Raw genomic sequence first — 27,302 nt, 5'->3', positions numbered from 1 at the left:
AACAACCCGACAATAGAGCAGACAACAGCCGAAGGCCACCACTGTGTCTTCAATGAAGCGATAAACTCCTGAACCCGGAGGTTTCTTAAGCTGGACTAAATGTATTAAGACGATATAGGTTGAATACTTTATGATTAAGACATTCTACCGTAAACGCGGTATTAGGGCAGGAACAAATATCAAAATACAAATTGTCTTTGTCTGAATGGTTTTCTTTTGTTGCTGCTACGTACCTTCAAAAATAAAAATGAAAATATATAAGTACACTTATATTTTTGCCATATAATATGTAAGAAATTGAAAACAAACACCTTTCACTTAAACTATTCATAGTGTAACCTGCCTAATCCGACAACTGAGTATTCAAACATCCTGCTTTAACCAAGACATTTTCATGGTCCCAAAATACACATATCCTTGCAAAATAAACCTGAGTATACCGACACCCTGTTTAATTCGAAATTTTCTTCTGGTCACTCAGTGTGTCGGATAAGACAGGTTACACTGTATATCATTCATGTTATAATTCTTGTTTCCTGTGTTTCTATGTTTATAACAAATTTGTTTGATAAGATTAACATAAAATAAACTTCTAGACGACGGGCAACATGGCATACCAGTGAGTACGAAAGATAACCTCAAAATAAATTAATGAAATTGTTTTATTCAAAACAAACTGCTAATTTCCATGGTAACAATGCATTGTTCAAGTTTAAATTTAATAACGACTTGATCATTTTATATGATATATACTTAAATGTTACAGATCATAATATTTACATTAAAAACGGTATCAATATATGCTTTGAAATGTTTTTTTAAATTCCGTGGATTTGGGCGATGTGTGCCACGTAGGAGTAGGTCAGACATGACGCTTTTAAAGTTAATAATTATAATTCAATACCAGTGTTTCTTATAAATATAAGTTTTAAGAGACTTTGGATTATTTCAATTTATACAGAGCTTAAATTAGTATTAAGAAAACTGCAAGTATCTTACCTGTTTACATTAGGTTATACTTCATTATTAATATTCAAGAAAGTTATGTAAAATCATATCTTACCACAAATATAGGTTAAATCTACTTTAGTTATAAATCCGAATTCCTTTTCTGCAGTCTCTGCCACAGCCAATATCACAGCAAAGATACCCAGCTTTACAACCAGTAAATTCACACATATCAGCACAATGACTGACTCCATCAGTTGGAACAGGTGGACATTTAAGTCTATACCCTGTGAAATAAATGTACTTATTACGTTCAGATTGAGAATAATTAATGTTGATTCTGAATTCTTATTGTTTTTACAGAGGCTTTGATATTGCAATACTAAATTATTGAAACATTATATTGTTTTAAAAATTTAGAAACAAATATTTCGGGTAAATTAAACAAAATTAGATTTCGATTCCTTGTTGCTCAACAATAGGTCCTCATACATCACCATGATTTCAAAAAGTAGGTTAATTTTGTCTTTATTTTACTAAAATTTTGTTATCGTTTCCTTAACGATGGTAGTCATATTCTTTAAAAATTAGAATAATCCAATCCGATTATAATACAAAAGTCATAAAAGAACGTTTGAGATGCATAAATACGTAGCTAGGTAAGATCAAAATGGAAACGTGTAATTGATGTGCCAAGAAGGTGCATTGCAACGCAAGCGTTTTTAGAACATATTGTTAATTGATTGCCGATTGAAAATTGCACAGTTGAAAGCACGCTTCCTTTAAAATAATTTTTATCATTTAAATTCTTTTACATCACCAGATTACATCTTAGGGACGACATTACATAATTTCAATTTATAGAAAATATGAAAAAAATAAATTTACCTCTACCAGATACTCCAGTGTGGAAAAGAAATATAAAAAATACAACGACAAGAATTCTGCTGATAAGTCTGAACATTGTGCTGTCCTATAGTGAAATGATGAATTTATGTTTATAGTTTGTATCCTTTTATACTTATTCTTATACGTGTAATACAAATTAAATAAATGAACATGAAAGAAAAAATAGTAAAGGAGAAAGCCACATACAGTAACGGTGTCATTAATCTTACAATTGCATGTACAAGAAGATATTTAATAAATTAGCACTCGTATCATTGTATGTCATTTATAAGCATTTTTTATGTTCGTTCATCTGGATAACTGACACCAACGTCAAAACGTCTCATTGTATTTGCATAAAAAAACATGTACAATAGTCGTTTTACCTTGTTTGAAACGATGCATGTTTTATTCTAGGGATTTCCCCAACCTAATTGACTTCAGAAAAGAAATACAATTCTTGGAAAACAAAATATATGCTTTCAAATACATTTTGAAAATATTTTATAAGTTAGCGCTCGAATCATTGTATGTCATTTATTAGCATTTTTTATGTTCGTTCATCTGGACAACTGACACCAATGTCAAAACGTCTCATTGTATTTGCAAAAAACATGTACAATAGTCGTTTTACCTTGTTTGAAACGATGCATGTTTTATTCTAGGGATTTCCCCAACCTAATTGACATCAGAAAAGAAACATAACAGATCTAAATTCATGTATATATTTCTAATGTTTTGGTTTAAATAACTACGGCAAAAAAACGTTGCATCGTCAATTTCAAAACACCGATGACCTTACGAAAGATATGCATTTACACGTTTTCCTAAATCTGGAAGAGGTTTTTAATTTATTTTTTGGTGAAATTATGTGATAAGTTATCCTTATTGAAAAAAGAAGAAATGAATACGCTGACACATAATCACATTTCTCATTTCATGCATTTCTTAAATTATTTGCTTTCCTGACATTTTTGAAATTGCACGTTTATATAAAGATTTAGATCCTATGAGAGTAACAAATATAACACAAAACCGAAATCAAAAACAATAATGAAACTCAAAAAAAACAATAGTTGCGCGGGTTCAAATTCTCTGTTATGTAATTTGTGCGGTATTTTTTTTTTTTTTTTTATTCAAGCGGTTAATTCATTATATGGTTTTAAAGCTGAACATCATGAAATAAGTAGCAGGTACAAAGAAACAAAATTTGTATTTTTCTGTTAATTTATTCTCAGAAAAACACTGGTAGAAGCTGCAAAATAAACATGATGAATGTAATGTCCTTTTTATCTTATTTTCAAATTTGTGGAAATTCTCTCTTCGTCGGAAACAAAAACAACATTGTTTATCTGAAAAAACAAACAACACTAATATACATTGGTTACAAAATAAATATAGTATTCCATAACGGATTTGGTAAACTAAATTGTAAATTTGGCAGAATTATTATTATTTCTTTTGTGGTTTGATGAAAATATATGAATGACAATTAAGATGTTCAAAAATATATCAGTGATTTATAAAGTACCAGATTAGGCTCACAATTATGTTGCTCCTAGCTTTAAATTCTGGGTTATTAACCCAAACGACGATCCAATGAATTTGAATCACTTGGCGTTTATCTTCATCGTATTTTGAAACGTTTTAATCAATTTTTATCAGAATTTAAATGAATGGTCGTAAGCATATGAAACATATGTTTGCGGTTTTTTTCTGATACAGCTTAACAAGTCTAAATTTAGAACTTGTTCAATTCAACATTTACAATACGTCTGATCACTGATTGCAAATAAATGTGCATTAATGTTAGTAAATTTAAAAAAAAATATCAGCATTTCTAATGCAACAAAACACTTTTATATATCATTCCTGTGATATCAATCAAGTTTATGAAACCAATCATTCCCGATGCACAAAAAGGAACAAATACCAAACGACGATACACAATTTACAATATGATAAAAAAAAAAAAGGAGCTCTTCGTGACTATCAATGTTGCCGTATAAAACATGACGAAACGGAAAGCCACATTCACAGATTGTTGGTTTTAAAAAACTGAATTACATTGATAATTTTGAACAACCAGTTAATTTGAAATAAAGGGACAGCTACCATAAGTCTGCTGTTTATTTTGTCTTTTATAGAAATTGACAAACTGACAATGACAGAGGGTCGGTGATATTAAAGCTTTACAACAAAAGAGATGATGTCAACAATTGTAAACTTTCTATTAATGAAGATATATCCATCATGTTTAGCTGTAAACCGTGTACGATTGCCAATACTTCCTTAACTTTATTGTTGTCGATTCACCTTGCAGACCCTATCTGGTTTTTTTTTTGGTATAGAGAGAATTCACGGGTAATCTTTCAGGCACCTTCTTCTTCTACTAAATCATATTTCGTAAGCATTAACAGTTGGGGTGTAAACTCGGTGGATATTTACTAATCGATTACTCGTTGGATTTATCGAGCGACATTCGAGTACTCGCTCGGTAAAACATAAGCAAAATGGACACAACATAATTATATCCATTGTATGTATTGTGGGTCGTTGTTTCGGAATAGTTAAACTATCAACATTATTACCTAGGACTAGATAATATTCCATGGAATTTAATACCATAATCAATAGCTCATTTGCATTTACTACATGTACTAATTATGTAAACTGGTGATAATATAATCAAGTAATTAATTCATATATATACAAAAATTATTACTTAAACAACAGTATTTAGGAACAGTAAAACAACATATTTTATGATCTACAAAGGGTTGATGATTAGAACTTACTGGTGCCTTAAATATTAGGTTCGATACAGAGTGCAACGAACATATTATTTTGTCAACGTTTTTCTGGGACGCAGCGATTTCTCAAATTTGTTAGGTAAATAACAGTCTTGCTGATGCAAATATATGCTTTGACGGCTAAGAGGTGGGAGAGGGACTAAGATAAACTAAAAAGCCTTACAAAATTGCTTTTGTTTATGTATCCTACATGTACTTCTGTTTGGAGGAATTCTAAATGAACGCGAACATTTGAATCTTATATTAATTTTAATTAATTTTGATTTATATATAATTTCTCGGGAGGCACTCTCAATAAAAATATTTGTTTCGTTAAACCTAATAAAGTAATAACATTCTTACACGAAGCCTATTAGTCGAGTATTATTTTGGTAATCGATACTAATTTTTAACGAGCGATACTGGTTGACATCCCTAATAAACAACATTCCGTACACATAAAATTAATTTCTTGTAGATACTATTTAACATCCAATTTCTTTTTTTATAATGGGTTGCAGCTCTTGCCTTCTATCTGAATTAAATTGCATTTATTTTGTATATTGTTTACATTGTATTTGTCTTGAAAAATACCAGCCCACAGAAAGTGTATGTTCCTGTTATAAACTTGCCATTCATACACAAGGTTGATTCTTGTGTAGAAATATGACCACATGTGATGCTCTCGGAATTGACAGTTAAACCATGCTTAATTTGTGGGTCCTTCGGTGTTGGTACTTGTTCTAATTCGCAGACGACGTACAATCAGGTTTTTTTTGTAAAAAGAGTGTTTTCCTATCTGCCCGTCACCTATTGTAATAAAATTAACGGTACCAATTTTCTTGCACCAGATGCGAATTTCGACAATACATGTCTCTTCAGTGATGCTCGTAGCCAAAACATTTGAAATCCAAAGCTTATATAAAAGATGAAGAGCTATAATCCAAAAGGTCCAAAAAGTATAGCCAAATCCGTGAAAGGAATCAGAGCTTTGCATGAGGGAGATACATTCCTTAATTTATAATAATTTGTAATAATTGCTTTAATGTGACCGCAGGTAACCTGTCGCGAGGTAATATTCCTGTCTACATGCAAATAAAATGTTGGTTACCCACCATTCATTCGGGTAAACATGATTGAAAAACCCTCCTATTGCATTTATTATTCACTTGTTCTCGGACTCGACGTGTATTATTACTAAACTGTTAATAGTACTTCTAAAATTACAAAATACTTAATCTCACCAGCATACTTTGTTCGCTTTCATACATATTTCACCGCAACCATTAAAACAACACTATGAGAAACCACCACAATCACCTGGGCACAACATCGTTGAGTTGATAGCCATATAGAACAATGCAAGACAAAGGATGCATAGTAAAGGTATACTCAGCCTCTACATCGTGTCGTTTATAATTATAAAGTTAGACTGTAGCGTTAAACTGATAGTTTATAGTACATAAGTCTGAAATAGTTAAACATAACAAATCACCTCTGCAACGAAATCCGGATACTGCAAACACCTGTTAAAGTAATATTTGTTCATCAAGTTGTAAACATGAAAATTGATAGTCATACTTCATTCTGTTTATTAAGTGTTCTACTTATGCAAGCTATCTTTACATCGGAATTATTATTTTGTTTAATTTTCACAAGTAAAAAGGTATTTGTGCCCCATCTAAAACTTACGTGTTTAATGGTCAGATAGGATGTAAGATATAAAGAAGTTAATAATAAAGTCGCTTAATGAATGCAGCTAAAATGTGTATAAAAACTGAAAATTGTTCTTACTGCGAAAAGTGTCTCCTATCCGCCCTACCTAATGTAATCCGTAATGGTTGATTGAGTGATGGTGTTTTATTGCCACTTTTGGTCTATTTTATGGCGGCCGGTTTTTATTGGTAGAGGAAGCTTGAGTTCCAGGAGAAAACCATTGACTTGACAATACTAGTCATTTAAGATTGGATTCGAGTGTACCCGCACGGGTGGGTTTCGAACTCACAACATAAGTATTGACTTGCCATTGATGATTTTATTCATCTTATTATTTTACTCTTGCGACTACCCTGCAACTGTTTTATTGAATAAATTAAAAAAAAACGACACATTAGCTAGATAACTACATTGACTTTCGAACAGCGGTATACTTCTGTTGCCTTTGTTTATATGTTGTATTGTTGTATGATTTGAATGAAGAAAAGTCAATTAAAACAAACAAATGTAGACAATAACACAAAGATGTATTTCTGAATACAACTTATTCCTGATCTTGTCTTACATGTCTTACATATATTAATGATTGATATTAATCGAAATGTTTACAAAACAAGTCCATTCAACATATTTTGATTTCCTCTTTTTGAACATCGTTAAAAAGTATAGCACAAACACCGATCACAAGCTAAATTCAACATGGAAGTCCTTCAAAACTGAAATAACTAAGAAATAGTTTTTAATAACCAACGATACGACAGAAAAACAATTATCATAATCATGACTTGGTAGACCATGATGTGTTAAACCTGGTTGAAATGAGTGTAATTATCCCTTTTAAGGTCGCTGAGTCAGAGAGAAAGTTGTTGCTTTGTTGGTATCGAATCTTACTAATTCCCATTCACCTCAGAAATTTTAAGACAACACTTATAGAACAAACATAATAAAAGTTCCATTTCTTTTTAAATAAGAAAACCATTACAAACCTTTATTTTTAAAATATTTTGTTTAAAATTATTTCGAGAGCTGTTCAAAACTCCCTTATATCTGCATGCAATTATCAAAGATAGATGAGTGAGTGCGAATTCTCTTTGTTAATTTAAGCGATAAACAGTTTATTTTATTAAAGATGAAAATAATAAAATACTTTACTATTGTAAAGCAACAATACTATTTCTAAATTTGTTAAAACAAAAGGCATTGGAAGCTGCGAAATGAATACGAAGCTTTTTTTTTAAGGTTATTTTCCAATTTATAGACTTTATTTCTACATTGGTAGCATTTTAATACCAACATCAAATCAAGCATCTGGTTCATCTGAAAATGAAAATAAAAAACCATTTATTAATTACAAAATAAATCTTAACATGGTTTTAACAACCAATATTTTTTTCACAAACTTCTAAATTCTTCTAAATTGTTTTTTTTCCTTTTTATGGTTTTTACTAAAAATCAAATAGAATGCACGAATTTAAAATTTTGGATAAAAATTACAATTGTATATGTATCCATTTAATCCTTGCATATTATTAGCTGACCATGTGATTGCTTATCGTTATCATGATTGCTTTCTAACATAATCTGTTATATAAATTATATAAGCTACATTACATCGAAGTTTGCGTCAATACTTGGGGAGAAAACAAATTATCAATCATCAGTTACTGTAGATCTTTATTACTAGACTTAGTATCTTAACTCTATATTAAGAATGTGTTATTTCGAGGACTTCTCAGGAGAAGGCTTTCCGAATGTTATCTTCAAGTATTTTTAGACTGTACAATTCCGGTGCGTAATATTTAAATGTAGTAAGAAACTAATAAAAGTAGTAGTCTGAATACATACGTGTTTTCCAAATATGTTAATAATCACTGTGTAAATGCATGAAACCCACATCGTTGTTATGTTGCCGATACAAACAATTGAAATGGTTGTCATCGGGATGTCAGAACACAATTGTTTTTTTGTTTTTTTTACACAATTGTTACATGTGTTATGCCTTCTTTAGTCTCTTACCCTATTCATTCTTATGATTTTCCTGCGAGGTATGTAGAGTCTTTCATATAGCGTCATACATTAAACATGCAAGAACACAGAAGAAAATCTAAATCCCACATCAAATGGCAAAATCAAAAGCTTAAATGCATTACACGAATGGATAACACCTTTCATATTTCTGACTTTGTAACGATATTTTCTAATGAAGAAAATGGTGGTTCAAACCTGATTTTATAGCTAGCTAAACCTCTTAATTGTATGACAGTCGTATAAAGTGTCATTATAATTACACAAATTTGTGACAAAACCAATACACATTATAGGTAAAAATTTCAAATTTAAGGGGTGCAGCAGTGAACCTTATAATCTAAATATAAAAACAAATACATATGAAAATCAGATAAAAAACAAAAAGGCTAAAGACAACGCACATTAGCAAAAATGAAAGACATGTTGGAAAACAAAAAGCTACACAAAGTCTCCAATCGGACATTTAGAAGCTTCAATGATAGTTGACTCATAACAATCTGAAATTAAAATACTTCGAAAGAAAATAAATTCTCAGTCATCATTAGACATGTTAGATCTTAGCTCAAAAATGGAACTTCTCAGGAGAAGGGTTTCGGTGTTAACCGACTAGGGCAACATTACAAAAGTGATGCAGCGTCAGATAACAATGAAAAGATATGAAACTTCTTTTGCAGCTGCTCATTACTCACTTGGTGTTATAGCAAATACTAAGTAAAACGATAATTATATAACGCGACATTTCTTAAGCCATTGTTATATAATTGTTACAAGGAATCGTCACTTTTTGGAATATTCATGGAAGCATTCATACTGTGTATTAAACAAAACTTTGCTTTACACGGACACGAACAATGACAAAAGGATGGCTCTTCTGCAGTATACATGGTATAGAACCCAGGACAATGCCCTCTCACTGGAATACTTCGAATCAAAGTCTAAAAAACTAATAACACAACTTATCTTTTACCATTAAAACACAGTGTATCAATGAGATATATGGGGAAATCATTAGTGACGATAATACTGCAGTTGTTGGCACGATAGAACAGATGGCGCTATGTTTACATTTTAATGCTTCGAGAATATTAAGAATTCGAAAAGACTTTATATGTATTGCAGAATGTACAGCAACCTCAGGAGAGTATCTGACTTAGTTTTGTAAGAGAACCTAAGAGATGTTCATGAAACAAAAATACGTGGCAAGAACTACATGTATGAAGCGGCTGATAATATGGCTGGGAAATACAGAGACGTAAAATGAAGGAAGTGGTACTTGAAGCAGTCTATACACATGGTTAAGCACATAATCTAAACTTGTAAATCGTCATCGCTGGTAAAGAGCCGTAAATCGGGAAAGTGATGAATTCGATACCGGAAATTGCATTCATATTTGACTCATTTGCTCGCCAATTTTGCATTGCATGGTGCATTTTGCTAATGACACTGCAAAAGATATTATGGAAAGGCACTAACAGTAGAAAAAAAGTGCTTATCAAGCTAAAGCTTGCTGCAAGATCAAAAGCATTTTTTTTAGATGGTGTATAAGTGTCAATGAGACAACTAACCGTCCAAGTCGCAATTCATTAAAAATAACCATTATAGCTCAAGGTACGGTCTTCAACACGGGGCCTTGGCTCACACCGAACAGCAAGCTACAAAGGACCCCAAATCATAACAAGTGTAAGCTGCCTTGTCTTCTGCTCAGGAAACATTTCGGGAGAAAATTGAACAATATGACTATCTAAAATTTTGACCTTAAAGTTACCCTTGTTGTTTCAGAACAGAAAAAAAAGAATGTGACCTCTATGTTGCTTTTTAAGAATACAAGATTATTGCAAGACGTCCAAATGAAAAAAAAACGGCCATAAAGCGTGGACCTTCTCATACAATTCTGCATTACATCTTGCTGCGACCATCAATACGGATTCTTACATGCCCAGAGACGTGTTGCCAAACGTAACAGGCCCAACTCGCCAACAAACGTTCTTTTGAAAACTACAAACTGAACATGTATCAACCTTTAGTTGATCATTTGATATCTGAGTTCAATACAAGACTGTCGACAGTATGTCTGCGTTATGTCGTATCAAAATTAGTCCAAAACACATTGCTCAACATATTATACCTATTGATACATATGTTGTAGGTATATGTATGTGATGCTCATGTTATAAAGACAATTTTCATTCGGAAATTTTGAAATGGTTAACAAAAGGCCAGAATTTGATAACATTTTTACAGCTTACAGGAAACATTAAACACAGATTGATACCGGGAATATTAAATATACATAACAAATTTTCATGTATGGCAACTGCAGAACGGTCTATGCAGTGTATATTTATCTATTAAATATTTCAAAGTTATAATTTACATGCTGTAACACAGATTATTTTATCTATGTTTGATTTAAAGACGTGAAACAAATGAGCAATACACCAACTGTCAATGTTGACATAAAACAGTAATTGCATTGATAATTTGGAACTAACAAATTGAATTGTCCTTTAGGAAATGATACAACAGATATATATTAAAGACTTTTATAAAAACATTTGAGAATACAGGTACATTTAAAACCAAATAAGATTATATACCGTATATAAAAAAAAGAGTTGAAACAAATTTCACAGTTTAGAATTATTTAAAACTAATTTTTTTTTATTCTTTTGATTCCTGAACTCAAACGTCTGTCAACTACATTCTTTGACGTGTTGCGTTTTGTTTTCCAAGAATTACAAGTTACCGGGAAAGATTGGAGAGAAATTGGACTGTAAATTATTATTTAATGTGTTTATCGTTTGCAGAATGAATATTTATTTAGCATTCGTGTTCATAAATTAAACATAACCCTTTTAGTTGGAGGTAATTGCTTACCATGGACAGACAGTTAATTGTTAATTGAGTATAATGTTGTTTAAGTATTATACAAATTACGACCACCTAACTCAGATATGATTTAATTGTTCACCATAAGTCGATACCGAAACCGAAACCAAAGGTAGTGGTATGGTATATGGTAAAGTTTGGCTAACATCAAAAATCAAAGCTATTAATTGAGTAAAACATGTAAAAACGGTTTAAATAATTAACATTATAAACATTTATTATTTACCTCTAGTCAATACTATTTTTAGTTTCGGTAACGGTATCGGCTTATTATGAACATGTCTATTAGAAGAGGAGGCATTGGTTTGCCTAAAACCTTATGCATTTATTATTGGTGAGATATTTCTGACCATGTATTATAAATGAACTATTTATAGCACTTTTACGATTAAATAACTTCTATATGGACTTAGAAAGATCTTACCAGCATATTTTGATAGCTGTCGTACAAACATGACCGCAGCCATTAGAACAACACAGCTGTCCTGGACCACATCCACCTGAACACAGCTGTCCTGGACCACATTCACGTGGCGCACACTCCTCAACGCATATACCGTGACCTAGACGTGGAGGACACACAAGCCTGCATGGGCCTACAAATAAATATATGTGTAAAATGCAAGGTTAATATCATGAAATATTTGACACGGAACGTTTGATAAACATCGATTAATCATTCACGAACAAATAACATGTATTTCTATTTCATAAATTAAAAAAAAAAACCACAGATATAAAGTTAGTGAGATGCATATCTAGATTTTACCAATTTCATAATACACATTAATTCTTTGTTTATTGTACATGTGAGCAGAAAAAGAAAAGGGGTGTGTTTCGAGAAAAAGAAAAAGAAATTCTTGGGTCGTTTGTGTTCGGGAAAATGTCTCTGATATTTTTGAAATTTTAGATAAACATTCTAATGTAATATGAATGTGTTAGTCGTAAGATTTGGAAAAGACAGGCAAAATATACCAAAGATATCTTTACATTCACAAATGCAAGACGAAAATAAAAAGATCAATACTATAGCTGGAAAAGAACAAAAAAGATTCAAAAGACAACAGTTTACAAAATTAAACATGAATACATCATATCACATCAATAAACTAACATGAAGCGCTACAGAAAGTTGGCAATATGTTTACCTTGTCCACTGACTCCAGTGCTGCAAACAAATAGAAGACAAAAGCAACACAATAAAAGTCCACTCAGCTTCATCATCATGTATTTATGAAATGATACTGTGGCATTAGGCGGACAGTATGTATTTTATATGTAGAAAATAGTTACACATAATAAATCACCATAATAATCATCAGCAAGGAAACATTGTAAGGTAGTCCGGTTACTGAAATTAGATGTTTAAGTAATATAATTTCCTGATGTTGTAGTCATTAAAATATATATTCCTTGTATTTTAAACATGTTTATAGTTACTTGTTGCTTTTTAATTATTTTGAAAAAATTATTTAGTGTCACGATTTGTCGTCTAGCTGTTTAATTTTCTTTGAAGGCACATTTTATCCAATACTTTTATTTTTTGAAAAAAACTAAAATTGTATTAATCAGAATGCCTGTACAAAGTCATGAATATGACAGTTTTTGTCCATTCGTTTGATGTGTTTGAACTTTTGATTTTGCCATTTGATTAAGAACTAAATTATTACATAATCAACAATAACAACAATATACTTTATTAAGAAACACTCAGGCATATATTAACATGTGCAACAAGAGGCAAAATACATAGTCATAATTATGGTTATGTTATTACAATACAATGTTAACATATAATCATATCAATTACAGTATTTTAACTAATTTCTTAATAAACAATGATAAGTTTTGATATAATCAAGCATAAAAATGCACGCAGTGGGATAAATTCATTCGTGAAAACAGGACTGAGAAGACATGATTTTAAAGATATTTCCGTCATACTATTTATTAAAGTTATAATAATAAAATCAAATTAATCTGTTTGCACTTTATTTTCATTTATTACTTAAAAATAAGTTCGTTAATTCTATGTTCATAATTGTATATGATAAAACATTTTTAGCTTGTCTAAAGATTAATAATTAATGTGGGTTGTCTACGCTTCTTTTCCTATGATTCAATTCGACGAGAGAAAAACCAATCAACCATTTGTCAACTGTCTACAAATTGAAATTAATTGTCAAGGAACTTTACATTTCAGTTTTACAATGCCAAATTATGTTTTCCTAAAATTCCAGTGAATGATAGTTCATGCAATTGTTACAATTTAAATGCATGCTCATTATCCGGTATTCATTGTCTATTAAGACAGTCTCGGTGTATAAGTAGGTAAGACTATATACAGCTTAAAGATTAAAGAACTGGATATGGACTTTTCAAGCTATTCGTGTCTCTCACAAATTAAAAAAAAGTGTATTGTTTGATAAAAATACATATCGCTGATAAAATCTGTAAAGTATAGTTACAGACTCTAATATTTTCGATTGAAACTTTCAATCATGGCAAAGTTTAAGGTAAATCAAACATGTAATTGTCCTTTATCTCCGTATGTAAGTACGAGATTGAACAATTAAAACCTGAATTTCCAATAAATAAAAATGTCAATACAATATTGCGAATGTCATGAAAGAATTCGGAACGCGCAAATGTAACCATTATAAGAAAAAGAAATAACAACAATACCGACCAAGGAAAATATGTCATAGCAAAATGACAGAATTACGGAATGTGTAAGCACCAAGCCCCTTGAAATTGATATCACTAAAAATTGACTAAATATAATGGGAAAACTTGATTATTTATCTAGCTAACAATATCTGCTTTAATTTTCTAATCATTATTATTATTCTAATATTTATCCTTTAAATAATCATGGGCGATTTGACTAGAAGCGTGTAAGATACAATGTAGACAACTAAATGCTCTTACTTAGTTTTGATTGTATTTTGCAATTACCTAATATTGCGATGTTTCTATTTACCTCTAAAGTGAATTGTGAACATCCCGTCATTGTGTTATTGATCTATGATTATTCTCGTAATCTTGTCTTTCAGGTTTGTCAATGTGCTTTGTCTATATATATACCTTGCGGTGTTTCTTTGGTACAAATGACGCGACTTTGTACTTATTCATCTCTTTATTGTGGTATTGTTAAACATTTTTATATTCTTGTATTTCTTTTTTCTAATGTGCTTTGTCTACATGCCTTTGGTTTGGTTGCTTTGGTTCATGTATGACGTGCCTCTTAAAAGAGGGACGAAAGATACCAGAGGAACAGTCAAACTCATAAGTCGAAAATAAACTGACAACGCAATGGCTAAAAATGACAAGGACAAAAAGACAAACAAATGTACACATGAAACAACATAGAAAACTAAAGAATAAGCAACACGAACCCCACCAAAATATAGGGGTGACCGTGGGTGCTCTGTAAGGGTAAGCAGATCCTGCTTCACATGTGGCACCCGTCGTGTTGCTTATGTGATAACAAATCCGGTAAATAGTCTAATTCGGTAGATCACATTCATGAGAGGGAAGGGAGTTGTAGTTACGACGTACATGTAAGGAACGTATCTGATATAATTTGTGAAACGGTTATTCTATAACGGTCAACCGACTCGTGATCTCGTCCGTAAAATTTACGAAGGGCTGATTTCAACTTCACCATTTGGAACTCTTGCTTTAATAGCTTCATTGTGAGCAGCAACCCTCTATCAAGAAAATCATGATAGGAAAATCAAGCACGGGAATATCGTATGAATTGAGAGATATATACCCTGTATGCAGGTGCTGCTGGAATGTTGTTATTTAGAAATGGAAAGTTCAAAATTGGAAAGCTGAAATCATCTCTTAACCTATACACCCCGTCATTATGTTATTGTACTATAGTATATTTGTGTATTCTTGTCTTTAATTTTTGATAAATGCTTAGCCTATATGCTATTTTGTGCTTCTTTGTAACATAATGGTTTATTTTATAGTGATAAACATGATAAAGATTATAACAAAATTTTGACTGTTGTATCCCCTAAAATCCCTGAAAGGTTTAAACATTCCGTATGATAATTGTAAACGCAAGATATTGTAAATTAGTTTATCAATAGCCGATGACTTGCTTTTTGTTAGACATAACTTAAAGGCTAATATGATTTTATTCAAAGGATTATACCATTAATCGCCCTTCAAAATATTATAGCTCTTTAGACTTTATATTCAAATACGTGCCACCAATGAAAGTTTTCCAATCATCTGTCAATTTTGATTAAAAAAGGATATGGTAGATTTGTAGAAACATTTACCTTGCATTTCTTTAGACCATATTGTGTTCTAGAGTTAGACACAATGTCCATAGGAAATATTTGCAACAGGAATCGCAATTATTGTTGTCACTCTATGAAAATGAAAGAAGGATTGTGTGTAGTGGGTTTTTTAATTTTCGTAAATAACAGACGTTTCAAAGCATGTCGTACTAAAATTATTAAACAATAAGCTAATCTCAGACATTGTCTCGTCCGATCATAACCAAATACAATTTTCCTTACATAATTAAACATTCTTGATGCTTTATAGTAGATATTTGCTTTTTAGGGTATTAATTCTGATTCATTATGGCAGCCATATTTGCATTTTTTCTACCAATAAACTTAAAATAAGAATACGTTGCAGAAAATTGTGTTGGGTACCAATCTCTCGGTGTCAACACATATGGCATTGAAGTTTCTTGGAAAATCTTCTTAAATGAGAATCTCAGATTTGTTAAATTGCATCGGGTTGCCACAAATAAGATCCATAAACAGAACTTGTTATAAACTTTCAATAAAATGTTCAAGCCAAATTTTTCAGACATTTAATAGTCAGGAATCAAACAATAACATGAATAAGCTGTTATTCTGTAAGCATGGAATTTTGCTTACCATTCATTGTCACTTATACTGAAGAATTCAATTGTCCTACCTTTTACATGTTTTATTAAATAATAACTTAGTTTATATTAAAGAAAATGATTAAGATTGATATGATTTTATCAACAAATATGTTCGTCGCTAAAGTAATAAAATTAACGGTATCAATTTTCTTGCACCAGATGCGCATTTCGACAATACATGTCTCTTCAGTGATGCTCGTGTAGGGTTCAGTATACGTAGTTCATTAAAACAACAATCACACTGTTCACCTTGCATGAATTTAAAGGTGAAAAATTTGGATTAAGAATAATTATCAATGAATCGTTTTATACATGCTTAAAACAAGAGAGAGGACAATCACGTGTTACAAGCTAAAACCGAAGGATCACACCAACTACTGAGGAAAACACAGGGTCAACAGAAACACTTAGGTGCAACAAAAGCAAACGCAAACAAACGAAGTAACGCACAATTTTGAAAACAACTGCCATATAATAGCATATGTTGTTTACTACGGAAACTGAAGTTTTTGTGGCGTTACATCTAGGTATTGTATATGCTGTCAACATGATGAGGTATCCGGTTCCCTGCTTTTTTTTTTCGTATACGAAACTAAAACTTTAATCGGTTCATTCTGGTATTTCATTCATCTGATAATAAACGATCCATTGAACCGATCCTATCAACACAATATTCGTTTATAGAGTGTCATGTGATTGATTACTGAGTTAGAATTGTTAATTTTAAAGTGATCAGGAGAGTCCGTTCACTTTATTTTATACCACTAAAATATGCAACTTTTGGATAAGCAACAATATTTGACTAAAAATAAAATGTTTAGAACAGAAAACAAAGATGTATACGTACCACCACCAGAAACTTCTGTTGAAAAGAAATATAATAAAAACACCAAAAAGAATCCTGCCAGTACTTGTAAATATTTTGCTATCGTTAGTCTATCAAAAATATCATGACTGTAATCTTAATTCATTTATGTACTCAATTTATTTCATATAAAACAAATTAATCATTTGAACATGATACAAAAAATCTGTTTCCGAACAATCTTTGTTTAGTTAACACTCCATTAATTTAAGTTTTGTTGACACATTTCAAATTAACACTTTAACCTTTTGATGTCAGACATTTGTATATAAGTATTATGTTCGTTCACCTGCAGTACTAGTACTGTTACCACATGCCAACCAAGTCATACAGATCATCCAACTTATTTGCAAATGAATAAATCTTACCTTATATGTAGTTTACGGTGCATGTTAGACACCAGGGATTTCCCCTTAAACATTGTTTTTAGTGAAAACAAATGCAATTCGTAGAAAAACCAAATCATTGCTATACTTTAGATCTCAAAGGCAACACCATTACATTTTTTTTTAAATAATTGAAAAGATCACATTGGGCACTAAAAAATCATAAGTAAAGCAGGAAATACAACATGAAGGTTTCTATGCGATAGAAATTGTGTAAATTTGTAGTTTGGAAAGTATAAAACAAAATGGTAATCCAAAATACTTTTTGAAACTAAGTTTATGTTTTACTCTTCAGTATTTCTACTAACAAAAAAGTATCATTTTTCATTTTCATTTCTGTAATTTTTCTGCGGTTTCAGAAATTTCATATGTTCAAATTTTTAATGCCTTTTCACCGTCGTATGTGACGTAATTTTTAATGCCTTTTCACCGTCGTATGTGACGTCATTTTCATAATTTACTGCGTTGAGGCCTGGACTGAGTCGGGTGTGTCTATTCTGTGTTGGTCATTCATTATGTATTCGTGTTTGTTTTATGTAATGAGTTAATACTTCAGTTTCATTATGTATATCTGTTATATTCATTTGATAAAATTTACTGTTTGCAATAGCATTAATTGTTCTAAATAATTAGGATGTTCTTATCCCAAGCATACAAACTTAGCCGTATTTGACACAACCTTTTTCAACTTTTGATCTTCAGTGCTGTACAACTTTGTACTTTTTTCCGCTTTCGATCTTTTATATCTGGGCGTCACTTGTGAGTCTTGTGTGGACGAGGCGCGTTTTTGGCGTTTTACGTTTTCCTATTTATTTGTATTGTAGTCCTGTAATATTATGTTGTCATTTCTATGTTATATTTAACATTGCCATTAAAGTGCGAGGTTCGGCATGCCACAAAACCAGGTTCAACGCTCCATTTTTTCCTTTAAACATGTCCTGTACCAAGTCAGGAATATGGCCATTGTTATATTATAGTTCGTTTCTGTGTGTGTTACAGTTTAACGTTGCGTCGTTTGTTTTCTCTTATTTTTGAGTGTAAATTGACATTGCGATAAGACGTGTCACGGCACTTGTCTATCCTAAATTCATGTATTTGGTTTTGATGTTATATTTTTTATTTTCGTGGGATTTTGTCTGATGCTTGGTCCGTTTCTGTGTGTGTTAGTTACATTGTAGTGTTGTGTCGTTGTTCTCCTCTTATATTTATGCGTTTCCGTCAGTTTTAGTTTGTTACCCCGATTTTGTTTTTTGTCCATGGATTTATGAGTTTGAACAGCGGTATACTACTGTTGCCTTTATTTATTCATATCGTTTATCCTGTATTGAGCCATTGTATTCATAGACAATTATGGTGGTTGAAATTTAACTGTTTCGATTGGTTACTTTTGAATGTTATTTTTTTCTGTCCTTAGGAAGAATTAAGTCAGACTCAAGAAATGTCCATTTGTTTGTCCGAAAAATTCATGTAAAAACTAAATTTCTAAATATTAATTATATAGGCTTCTATGTTCTTTTGACATGACAAATTAACTGACAATGTACGTTTTCTTCTTTGTCTTAACTTCAATTTATAGATTTGGTTAACTTTTTGATCTTTGATTTAAACAAGTACTCTTCGAATTACATGTTATATCCGGAATGAAAGATTAATAGGAACGTGTTTTCAACAAGAAGCTGGGTCATATTTTGTATCTTGATTATTGTGATAAATGCGCATGCCGGTGAACGTAACTTGAATATTTATAACTATATATATATTTCGTCGTTACATATTCTTTTCGAAGGAACTATGTAGAAAAATGGCGGCATTTTAGACCAATTAATGGTATATTATATAAAAACATAGTTCAGTAATATATATTCATAATACAATTTTTATGTTTACGAATTGCATACAATTCTGAAGTTTCATTATTTAAATATTTGCCTGTCCGTTCTATTTATTGTATTTTGGTTTTCAGGACTCGAACGTAGCTCACTTAATATTAATAAGTCCCATGTTAGTTTTCAACTCGTCCGACAAGTGACAAACACATTGTTTTATAGTGTTGTATCATTTCATATCGAAAATAAAAATGTAAGCTTATTTTCTTGCACAACTGCCACATGTTTAGCATATTCGTTTGACAGATGTTATGTGTCAGTTTTTGAATGTCAGCAGCTTTTTAAATGTTGTGAGACAAACATATATATATGTTTTCCTCCGGTTTATATGATCCGTTCATCCTACATTGACTCTTAAAATTCAAGAGTCTATCTGAAATTGAGGGTGAATTATATGGCCTTCCAAATACCGTTTCGATCCCTAACATCACTGAAGAGACATATAGTGTCGAAATCTAGATCTGGTGTACAAAAAAAATATTGACACCTTGTTTTTGTGGCATAACATCTTGGCCACAAGTTTATCGTTTTCTGTATTAAAGTATTAAATTTATATTAAGATCCATTTTGTTACATCTCGTGATCAATTTTATTTGGCAATCGCCAATGGCAGTCAGCAGGGTTTGAGAACATCAGTTGTTCGATCTATTAGTCAAATGCGTTTTGTTTTAATATACTTTTTCACTTTTTTGGTCTTTTAGCAAATGTTGTTTGTGCTGTATTTAGACCCTTCTACAACGAAATTTGTTTACATGCATACGTATAAAAATTGCAGTTTTTATCCAACGCAATCATAGGTTTGAATGTAGTTTTTAATTTAGACTGGTTTATATATATATGTTCCGGACCATATGAGTATTTGGACCATACGCGTATGGTCATGACCATATGCGTATACTCATATGGTCCGACCATACGCGTATGGTCCGACCGTACGCATATGGTCGGACCATATGAGTATAAAACTCGTTTGGTTATTAACGGGCCGGACCATATGAGTATTTGGACCATATAGGTATTTTTTTTAAATTACATTATAAAAGTTTCAATAATACAAAAACTTTATCTAACAAACCAATCACATGACAATGTATTATTTTGTAATTCGAATACTACGTAAAAATTAAATATTGATGCCATAGTTAGTTTTCATCGCTAATTCCACACGGTATCATAGCTTTTTTGCATTAGCAAGTCTTTGTTGTGCATGATACTTTTCATTTATACCTTTTGTTTGCGAGTGAAAAGCTATCCTTTTTATAGCTGTGTACAGTGATACCGAGGTCTTAGGCCATTCCTATATGTCTTCGGTGTTTTTAAAAAGCTCTAGATCTCAAATACCGTAACATGACTGCAATACACCATATTCACAAGATAACTTAAATAAACTGTTACTTTCCAGTGACTTCTTGTGTAACAGTTCATTAAGAAATTTTTGGAATTTATTGTTTTAAGTCGACATATTGCCATTCACGCGTAATAATAAATCGGTAATGACCATCGGTAAAAAATATGTTTATTATAGTTTTGACAAGTAAGTAAAATTAACTATGTGAAACTTCTTATTTTTATTTAGCTTATCTTTTTTTATAATATAATAATAAAATTACCTATATGATAGCGTCTTTTTAATTAACGGTCATACCATATGAAAAGTTTAGAAGTATTAAAAGTAGACTGTAACAGAGTGTTAATTACTCCGACCATACGCGTACGGTCGGACCATACGCGTATGGTCGGACCATATGAGTATATACCTATATGGTCATGACCATACGCGTATGGTCCAAATACTCATATGGTCCGGAACATATATACTATAGATAATTTAGCTGATCTGTAACAATAACATCTTCATGCCTTATATATCATGTACGCAGTACGCCGCTAGATTAAAACTGACGTGGAAAGGTAACACATGCCAACCGAAAGCTCTTTTTTTGAGAGCCCAGGTGGTCGTGTGGTCTAGCGGGACGGCTGCAGTGCAGGCGATTTGGTGTCACGATATCACAGTAGCATGGGTTCGAATCCCGGCGAGGGAAGAACCAAAAATTTGCGAAAGCAAATTTACAGATCTAACATTATTGGGTTGATGTTTAGACGAGTTGTATATATATATATATATATAAAAGTCTATAAAAAGGACCAACCAGCAAATTTACTATGTACCGGATCGTCTAGAATAGGCGATACTATGCAGATAAGGAAAAAATTATATCAGTCTAAAGATTTGCACAACGGTACTGATATAAGGTGTTATTAAACGAAAATGTTGTTATAAAATCGTGTTGACAAATATTTCGGCTCAACAAATGGCCTTCTTCTTGTGACACAAGAAGAAGGCCATTTGTTGAGCCGAAATATTTGTCAACACGATTTTATAACAACATTTTCGTTTAATAACACCTTATATCAGTACCGTTGTGCAAATCTTTAGACTGATATATATATATATATATATATATTCAACATGTATCAAATATGCAAAAAAGAAATGTCACGAAAACGTTTAAACTTTAATTAACTTGACAAAAGTTATTTTACTGATACAGTTAAACATAATTTGTAACCGCAATTAACACCGATTATCGTTACATTTATAGAAACCGTATCTTATATTAACCTTGATTCCTGATGTCCTGTACCGACTGATTGAAATATATTACAAACAATGGCTGGTAAGAGAGTATTCTCAAATCTGTCTGTCTTTACCTACATCGTTTTATGTACTAATTGTCGTAGTAACGATGCTGTCCACCTTGTTCCGATGATTGAAAACGTTTAATTCTCTCAGTGTTTATGGACTCTTCCTTTCTGGGTTTTTTTTTCTTATAATTTCACACACGGATTTTATTCACGAGTCCTTACGGATAGCATAAATTCATGATCTTACGATTTTGCAACTATTCGACTGATTATAGACTTAGGTAGCAATACACAGTTAGGACTTTAGTTTCGCATTTTGGCCCCGGTGGATTTTTCAAATAGGAAAGTTATTGTGTAATAAAATTCATTTTTAGACAGCTCTGTGCCTTCAAAGATGGTTTATAAGAGCATCAAGATTATTTTGTACATGTTTTATGGGCTGTTTTCTGCTTGACAATCCGTATTTTCATAGCTAGTCTAGATATTGATGTAATGTTTACAAACACTTTTTTCTACACGAAGTTTTTGACGCAATTTTACAAAAAAAAATGAGATGAAAGACATATGATTTTCATTGGATTTGCTGAATGATGTATGTACACAGTTTCAGAAAAGGTATTACTTCAAGCGATTGAAATTCTACTTTTAGCCAAATCTTGGGGAAATATGTGACATCTCTCCAGGAAAACATCTTTTACCTATCATTTGTTCAGTCAAACTTATGATACTAAAAATGACGATATGATAATAAAATGTATACCAGTTGCATAGCTCTAAATGGCATAATCACAAATTTGTTCATGTCAACTGTAGAAATCTTCATTGAAATAAAGTAAGATCCGACAATGCTTACAGTGCAACCAAAATAAAGACTAACCTTATGTGATTCCCCTTAGACAGACCTTATGACAAGGTTTTAAAACGATTGGCGTTTAAAATTGTTTTGTCGAAGAAGTCGTCCCCTAAAGGAAAACAGCATCTGTAACTGTTTGTTTGACTTCGCTAGAAAAATATTTCAAAATGGGAGAATACAGTTTGCACATATTTATTGGAGAAAAAGTTAAAATACCGACGTGAAGACATACGAAATTTATGACTAGAGCGCTCCATCTTGTCCGTCTTTTCCTGTCCGCTTTTATCTAAAAATTAAAGATGTGAATATAAGTTTCATTTATAAATACAACAAACATTGATAAATGATAATACTTTTGACTTTGAGGATACATATACATGGTTAATATTGAAAGGAAGCTTATAAAAATCGAGGTTAAAGATGAATCTATGATAACATTTAAAAAACAAATCGTTAAATAAGTTCATTGAAGACATGATGATTGAGCCAGTTTGTTTTATTCCAATATCGTCAACACACTGATATTTAAATGTGTATCGGTTGCTCTGGCATATTGAGTATTAATCTCATAGAGCTTGCATTTCCTACCAGAACACAACGATTTCGTTGTAAATTTCACGGCAATCACAAGTTTGTTAACCGCTATGGAATATCTGTTCCAACTAACGTAACAACGATGATGTCCACCTTTCCTCGAAGTTGACAGCTGCATTATGTGGAGCAGGATCTGCATACTCTCTCAACGCTCATCGGATCTCCGCTTTTTTGTGGGAATCGTAATGCTCAGTCTTTGAATTTGATAAAGGGCTCTTCACACAGAATCATGAGTTCAAATTGGAATGAATATAGAAACACAAAAAGCAATTGCAAATGTGCAGATCAGTTTTTTAAAATCCAAATTATAATGAAAAATTATATTTATCTTTTTTTAATACATATTATTGTTGTTAAGACACATTCAGAAATATCAATATTTATACAAACATTGAAAATATTTAAAAGGTTTGATATATATATATATAGAGAATAATACATGGCAAAATCCGTATCATATGTCGTATCATCCCGAGACATCAATATCAGCCCAAGGGCCTTTAGGCCCGAGGGATGATATTGGTCGAGGGTGATACGGCATGTGATACGGATTTTGCCATGTATTATACACTTTATCATATATTTCAACAGAAGAGTATTATATTATATGAATTGTTTTCTGATCCATAGCACTGGGTTACCTTCAGTTCTACTTTTGTCTTGTTTCAAAGACCTTAAAAGAACTGCTCAATTACTTATCCGAAGTACCTGGGTTACCTTACAATTTGCGTGCTGTTGTTTTAAAAATATTTTGTTTATTATTGTATTAATTTGTGTGTTCTGTATTTTTCATAGTTGCATTTAAGGTAGCACTCCACAGTTAGAAAATAAAATTAAAAATGAGCCACAAAATGTTTTATCATCTCCTATTCCTGGATTTCTAATACATTAACCTAACTGTTTGTGTTGTACATGTGCATATGTATGTAATCAGTATAGTCCATAGATTTGATTTTCAAAAGTTAAAAGAGTGAAAATTAATTCCTTATATGTGTATCCATGGCAACATTCTGCATTTATTTACCATAAAATATTGCAAAAAGGGGGGTGGACATGTCACATATCCCCCCAAAATTTGGATCAAACTAGAATTTCAATGCCTTTGAGTGATACCTTTTTAGAAACTGTTTTCATAAATATTCCTAATGATCAAATAAAAAATGGGGGTCTTTCGCCTCATTTTTTCGTAAATTCCAATCACAAAGTTCGTGCGATAAAAAGTTGGTAAAAAACATTACAATAATTGCCGGACCAATGTATGGTAGGGACATGCAAATACGGACTGTCATACAGAAAACAGCCTATATTACATACATTACATAATCTTGATGTTCATATAAACCCAATGCAAAGGCTATTTTAATACTCAGCTATCCAAAAATGAATTTTATTGCACACTAGCTTTCATATTTGAAAAATCCACAGGGGCCAAAATGCGAAACTACACACCTAACTGTGGAGTGCTACCTAATGTGCCAAAAAATATGAAAACTTGACGTTCGTGACGTCACATACAATATGAAAACTCGACGTTCGTGACGTCAAATACCAAACAATGACGTCATTCAAAAAATTTACCTATTTTGAGGAAAATTTTTCTTAAGCAAAAAAAAAAAAAAAAAAACTGACTATGCAAAAAAAAAAAAAAAAAAAGTAGGGGTGTGATAAAGGGTATGCGATAAAGGGTGCGCATCAAAGTTGCGCGATATGGATTAAACAGCAGGCTATTTAGCACATATGCAAAACTACTGTATTTACTACTAAACATATGATAAATATATATAAACGAGTTCATATGGATAATATCAAACCAAAATTAATTTCATAAATTTAATTACTTCTTCATTACACCGTAGTGTTACATGTATGAATGTAGACCGACAGGAATAATAAATAAAATGCAGGGAGAACATAGTAAAATTCGAAAAAATATAAATAAAAACATGATTATGAACTTTCAAAAACAAGAAATGTACAATGTAAGTATGGTAGGATATCTTACAATATTCCTTTATGCAAAGTGTAACAGCATTGCATTATTCCTGGTGTGCAATGGCTACCACAGCCGCCATCAGAACAACACAGATATCCGTTGCCACAGCCGTCCTCTGGACAAGTAACAAGACAAGCAGTAGATCGTCGAGGTAAAGTTGGACACACCAACCGACATTCTAGGATGAAGTTAAAATATGTAAGTCTTAAGCATGAATCGCTTATCTGACGCTTTACAGTTACCATGCGTATAGTGTAAAAAGTATGCCTTGTACTTGTATAGGATTTCTTGACACTCGCTACCAAAAGACCGAATCTGATTTTAACAATAAATCGTTTACTGGTTTTCTTACTTGTTTAGAAGTAAATGTTATAAAAAACTGATTCGCTGGAGGGCTGACCAATGGTGAAAAATTAATGGAAACCAATAATAAACTAGTAGACCACTTGTGTTAAACTGATCATGGTAACTGCGGTTACCAAGATTCCAATATGGCGGCGGTTGAAAAATTAAAATCGTGTTCTGCTTATTTTTTCGTTTAATTGTATTGTTTTTAAGAATTCTCAGCCGGCAGAACTGCCGAATATTTTTTTAAACGATTATAGTTGCTGATTTCGATTAAACGTGATAGTAATTAAACATCTTTTTCACTACCATATCTCAATATATATATAATTAATAGGTCATGAAATTATCATGCATACAACTTTTCCAATCTTTCCAACACATATTTGATCTCTATATAAGCCTGAGTTTGGATTGTTTACAAATTTATGCATATACATGAGTCAGAAACTTGTAGTTTCAAAATATAAAAAGGAAGAAGTAGTAAATTGTCAATGAGACAACGACATGTTTCCACTAAAGACCAAAAAGGACGTAGATGTAAACAACTGCCGGTCATTATACGGCCTTCAACAGTGTGTAAAACTCTTTGAAAGAGCTACATGTAACTTTCGATTTTATCAAACTAAATTCCTATAGTCACTCATAATCACAGACCGGAAATCAATATTTTCCCGTTATATTTATTTTTTGCCTCAGTTTTCGTGTTCCAATTCGAGAAATGACTCAGCTCAAAAAAAGAAAAAGCGAATGCAAAATATATTTGTCAAAAATGGAGGCGAAATATACCAATGAGATTAGAGTGCATATTTAAGGAGAAAATAACCTTTTCTAAAGACAGAAATGCAACCGTATGTTTTGAAACCCATCTCTTCGTCCGTTAACACAAACATAACGTAAAGAATTACAATGGGAAGCCGATCTACTTACGTCGTGCATTGACTTCAGTGTGGAAAAGAAATAAAAGGCAAATCCAGCACAGAAACAGCCCACTCCAACGAAACATGGTCTCGTTGTTATTTTAAGTGATAATGCGACACATTACCAGGACAGTTTATATAACGGATGACTGACGAAATCTTTAACTTTACAGTCAACAAGAAAAAGATTCCCGGACAAAATTGACAATTGATAGATGTGTTTAAATCTGTTTTTAAAAGTTCTGTTTTACTTGTAACCATCGATATTCATTGTGTAAACATTTATCTTTTGCTTTGTAATAAGTTAACCTGACATATAATTTTTCTGACATATTTTAAATATCAGCATTTTATCTTTTGTTTTACTTTTCATTTTTTTTTTCTCTTATCCTAAAAATACAAAGGTCCGTTCTCCTTTGATTTAGTTTTTAATAGACGCGGAGCATTAAAGTAGAGACATATGTTAATACAATCACTTTGTTTAAGTTGTATTTTATCCTTTCAAGATAAAAGATGTTTGCTATGAAACATTTCTTTTTGTGTTTACACATTTTCATGTATAAATCCTTCAGATATGATCAAGGTTCATGTTTTCATACTATTTTGATAAATTTGCCATTTGTTAG

At 31.6% G+C, this 27,302-nt stretch overlaps 3 long non-coding RNA genes across 3 annotated transcripts; all 3 read right to left on the bottom strand.

Annotated features, from left to right (window-relative positions):
• Window positions 1–115: 115 nt before the first annotated feature.
• LOC139526113 (uncharacterized) lies at window positions 116–1,972 on the bottom strand. Its single transcript, XR_011665136.1, has 3 exons — window positions 1,837–1,972; window positions 1,064–1,235; window positions 116–233 (listed from the first exon to the last, which is right to left on the bottom strand). It is a non-coding gene; the product is annotated as an uncharacterized lncRNA (long non-coding RNA).
• A 5,427-nt stretch (window positions 1,973–7,399) lies between these two features.
• On the bottom strand, window positions 7,400–12,548 carry LOC139527815 (uncharacterized). The gene is made up of 3 exons (XR_011665454.1): window positions 12,410–12,548; window positions 11,686–11,857; window positions 7,400–7,661 (listed from the first exon to the last, which is right to left on the bottom strand). It is a non-coding gene; the product is annotated as an uncharacterized lncRNA (long non-coding RNA).
• Window positions 12,549–23,008: 10,460 nt separating this feature from the next.
• Window positions 23,009–26,800, bottom strand: LOC139526112 (uncharacterized). The gene is made up of 3 exons (XR_011665135.1): window positions 26,687–26,800; window positions 25,421–25,589; window positions 23,009–23,110 (listed from the first exon to the last, which is right to left on the bottom strand). It is a non-coding gene; the product is annotated as an uncharacterized lncRNA (long non-coding RNA).
• Window positions 26,801–27,302: the final 502 nt, after the last annotated feature.

Source organism: Mytilus edulis, chromosome 6 (genome assembly GCF_963676685.1).
Source record: "Mytilus edulis chromosome 6, xbMytEdul2.2, whole genome shotgun sequence".
NCBI classification, from domain to species: domain Eukaryota; kingdom Metazoa; phylum Mollusca; class Bivalvia; order Mytilida; family Mytilidae; genus Mytilus; species Mytilus edulis.
This window is presented reverse-complemented; position numbering and strand designations above follow the sequence as displayed.